Raw genomic sequence first — 3,735 nt, forward strand, 5'->3', positions numbered from 1 at the left:
ATCAAATTCTTGAAGGAGAAGAACCCATCTGATCAACCTCGGATTTGCGTCCTTCTTTGTCATCAAATATTTGATTGTCGAGTGATCAGTGTGAATGAGTGCCTTGCTTCCCAATAGATATGCCCGGAATTTTTCCAATGCAAAAATCACAGCCAAGAGTTCTTTTTCGTTAGTGTATAATTGATATGAGCAGGGTTCAGAGTTTTACTCGCATATGCGATGGGGTGAAAAATAGTTTTCTTCTTTTGCGCTAATGCGGCTCCCATCGCATACCCGCTTGCGTCGCACATGATTTGGAACGACAGTGTCCAATCCGGTGTAATCAAGACGGGTGCGGTAATCAGCGCATCTTTTAAAACTCGAAATGCATTGAGGCAATTGTTGTCAAATTCAAACTTTCTGTCCGCCTCTAACAATGCACTCATTGGTCGTGCAATCTTTTAGAAAAATATTTAACGAATCGTCTATAGAATCCAGAATGCCCCAAGAAGCTTCGCACAGCCTTCACGTTGGTTGGAGGTGGAAGTTTTTCAATTGCGTCGATCTTTGCTTTGTCCACCTCTACCCTTCCCGGGAGACTTTGTGTCCCAACACTATACCCTCTTTTACCATGAAGTGACATTTTTCCCAGTTGAGCTCCAAATTCGTCTCTTCCCATCTCTTCAGAATTTTCTTCAAATTGGCTAAGCAGACTTCATACGTGTTCCCATAAACGAAGAAGTCATCCATAAATATTTCCACTGAGTTCTCGAGATAATCTGAAAAGATCGCCATCATGTACCTTTGGAACGTGTTTGGCGCATTGCAGAGGCCAAACGGCATGCGGCGAAAAACAAATGTTCCATATGTGCAGGTGAATGTGGTCTTGTCTTAGTCTTTAGGAGCTATCATGATTTGATTATACCCGACATATTCATCCAAGAAGAGTTTAAAATCGTTCCCTGTTAATCTGTCCAACATTTGATTGATGAATGGCAAAGGGAAGTGATATTTCTTTGTGGTCGTATTCAATTTGTGGTAGTCCATGCAGATGCACCATCCAGTGATGGTCCTTTGCAGTATTAATTCATTGTCCTCATTTGGGACAACAATCATTCCTCCCTTCTTTGGCATACATTGCACGGGGCTGATCCACGTGTTATCTGCAATGGGATAAATAATGCCTGCATCCAACCACTTGATAATCTCCTTTTTGACAACCTTCTTCATCGCAGGGTTAAGTCTGCGTTGATTTTCAATAGTTGCTTTGTGGTCGTTCTTGAGACGAATGTGATGCATGCAGTATGCGGGGCTAATTCCTCTAATGTCAGCAAGCGTCCAACCAGTTTCTCGCACATGTTTCTTGAATGCTCATCAACACATTCTCTTGATCTACGTTGAGTGCAAAGGAAATTATCACTGGCAGCTTCTCATTCTGCCCTAGAAATGCGTACTTCAAATATGTTGGTAGGGTCTTCACTTCAAATGTTGGTGGTTCCACGAGGGAAGGTTGCATTATTTTTCTTTCTTCTTTTGGTTCTTCTTCTTGCGTTGCGATCGTTCCTTCTTCTTTGTTTGTTTTTTCTACGATCACATTGCAGACAGCTACGGATGCATTGACATCCTCTTCTTCACACTCAGACTTTTCTTCTTCAATCAAATTCAGGTCATCGTCAGAATCTTATAGGTCTTCCTCATTTAGGAATTTCATGGCACGAATTATATTAAATTTGAGCTTCTGTCTGTTTATGCTCAAAGTTATTTCTCCCCTGTGCACATCAATTTGAGCATGACCCGTCGATAGAAAAGGTCGCCCCAAAATGATGGGCACATCTTTGTCGACCTCATAATCTAGGATGATGAAGTCAGCTGGAAAAATAAATTTATCAATCGTGATCAACACATCCTTCACCTTACCTTCTGGATGAACCAGAGATCTGTCAGCCAATTGGAGAGTCACTGATGTAGGCACAAGTTGCCCCACATTTAATTGTTGAAAGGTTGACAGTGGCATCAAATTTATGCTGGCCCCCAAGTCACACAGGGTTGCCCAATATAGAGTCCTCCTATGGAGCAAGAAATCGTGAAACTCCCAGGATCACTCATCTTCGGTGGAATAATAGATTTGGAACTTTGCGTTAATGCCACCGTGGAAAATTTTCCAGCGCCTCTCTTCTTAGTTACCATGTTCTTCAGAAACTTGGCATAGGCAGGCATTTCCTCAATCGCTTCACTGAAAGAAATATTAACATGTAATTGTTTTAACATAGGCAGGAAGCGTTGGTATTGTACCTCTTCGTTTTTCTTCTTCCTTAGCCTCTGAGGGAAGGGTGGTAACTAAACTTTCATGGTTCCCGTTTCATTTGACTTTGAGGTTGACGCAACCTCAGGTTCTACTGTTTCATTTTCTTTTTCTTCTTCTTACGTTGCCACAATCTCAGGCTCAGTTACAATGGAAGTTGATTTATTCTGCTTCTTCTTTTCTCCTTCCTCAGTCTTTCCACTACGCAATGTCCCAACCTGACATTACTCTTTTCCAGATCCCCCTGGGTGCGTGGAAGCTCGGTTGAACTTGGCAACGCCCCTTGCGGTCTACTTTTGAGCTCATTTACAATCTGGCCTTTTTGCAATTCGAGGTTGCGGATGGACATAGCCTGACTTTGAAGCAGTGTCTCGTTTTTCTCTATATATTGCTTCAATAGGGTCTCTAGATAAGAAGATTGCATTGATTGTTGTGAGCTACTTGCTTGGTTGCTCTGTTGACCGTTGTTGTGTTGGAAGAATCCTGGTGGCCCTTCTTTTTGCCCCACAGATTGAAAATTTTGTTGTTGATTCTTCCAAGAAAAATTGGGGTGGTTTCTCCAACTTGGGTTATAAGTGTTTGAAAAGGGATTATTCTTTACAAAATATACAGACTGTGGATTTTGCGGGCAATCTTCCATCGCATGCCCATCACCGCAAGTCACACACTTTGCTGTGTTTTGACTTATTGCGTTAATTTGCCCATTTTCCGGTGTTGGGCTACTGATCACCATTCCTTGAATCAAATTCATCATTGTGGTCATTTGGTTTTGTAACGAAACAATGGCACCGTTATTTGCATCGAAATCTTTGAGTCTCAAACTTTAGTCACTCTCCCTCCAGTCTTCATGGTTTTTAGAGATGCGGTCCAGAATATTGTTCGCCTCCTCGTAAGTTTTGTCAAGTAGACCACCAGCAGCTGCCGCATTGGCAGCGATCTGCGAAGCAGGATTCAAACCGTGATAGAAAATTTTCATTTGAAGGCAGTTTAGCAACCCATTATGCGGACAATCTTGGACCAACCTTTTAAACCTCACCCAAGCATCGCTGAGCGATTCGTCCATATCTTGTTCAAAATTAGTAATAAGCTTTATTCGTCTTGCATTCTCGGTAGGCGGAAAATACTTTTTCATGAATTTCTCCACTACTTACTCCCAAGAAGTAATCTCTCCTGGTTCGAGCGAATAGGCCCATTTCTTAGCCTGATCACAGAGAGAAAATGGGAACAACGTTAGTCAAACTTCTTTAGCAAAAATGTTCGGGAACACAAAAGTATTGCAGATTTCAATAAAACTTCGAAGATAGGCGTGTGGATCCTAGCCACGCCTTCCTCCGAATTGACCTATAGTCTAGATCATCTGCAGCATCACTGGTTTCATCTCGAATCTACTTCTGTGGAGGTAGGCTCATGATTCCCGGAGAGAAATCATAGAGGTTTGGCAATGCATAGTCCCT

At 42.2% G+C, this 3,735-nt stretch overlaps 1 non-coding gene across 1 annotated transcript; it reads left to right on the forward strand.

The window, feature by feature from the left end:
• The first annotated feature begins 3,273 nt into the window (after positions 1 to 3,273).
• LOC120076918 lies at positions 3,274 to 3,380 on the forward strand. The gene has a single exon (XR_005481665.1). It is a non-coding gene; the product is annotated as a small nucleolar RNA R71 (small nucleolar RNA).
• Positions 3,381 to 3,735: the final 355 nt, after the last annotated feature.

Source organism: Benincasa hispida, chromosome 4 (assembly GCF_009727055.1).
Source record: "Benincasa hispida cultivar B227 chromosome 4, ASM972705v1, whole genome shotgun sequence".
Classification (NCBI taxonomy): Eukaryota; Viridiplantae; Streptophyta; class Magnoliopsida; order Cucurbitales; family Cucurbitaceae; genus Benincasa; species Benincasa hispida.